We start from the raw sequence: 423 nt of genomic DNA on the forward strand, positions 1-423 counted from the left end.
TGAGACCCTGGAGAGCTGTAAAGAGGGGCCGTGGCTCAGTGGCAGAGCCTCTGCTTGGCATGCAGAAGGCCCCAGGTTCGATCCCTGGCATCTCCAGTTAAAAAGGACCAGGCAAGAGGTGATGTGAAAGACTTCAGCCTGAGACCCTGGAGAGCAGCTGCCAGTCTGAGTAGACAATACTGAATCTGAGGGATCGAGTTTATTATAGAGAGGGTCTGTGGCTCAGTGGCAGAGCCTCTGCTTGGCATGCAGAAGGCCCCAGGTTCAATCCCCGGCATCTCCAGTTAAAAGGACCAGGCAGGAGATGATGGGAAAGACCTCAGTCTGAGACCTTGGAGAGCTGTAAAGAGGGGTCATGGCTCAGTGGGAGAGCCTCTGCTTAGCATGCAGAAGGTCCCAGGTTCGATCCCTGGCATCTCCAGT

The 423-nt window shown here is 55.1% G+C and overlaps 1 non-coding gene across 1 annotated transcript; it reads left to right on the forward strand.

The window, feature by feature from the left end:
• The first annotated feature begins 349 nt into the window (after nt 1-349).
• On the forward strand, nt 350-421 carry TRNAA-AGC. Its single transcript has one exon. It is a non-coding gene; the product is annotated as a tRNA-Ala (tRNA).
• The last annotated feature ends 2 nt before the right edge of the window (nt 422-423 follow it).

Source organism: Gekko japonicus, unplaced genomic scaffold, assembly GCF_001447785.1.
Source record: "Gekko japonicus isolate JY-2015 unplaced genomic scaffold, Gekko_japonicus_V1.1 scaffold8878, whole genome shotgun sequence".
NCBI classification, from domain to species: Eukaryota; Metazoa; Chordata; class Lepidosauria; order Squamata; family Gekkonidae; genus Gekko; species Gekko japonicus.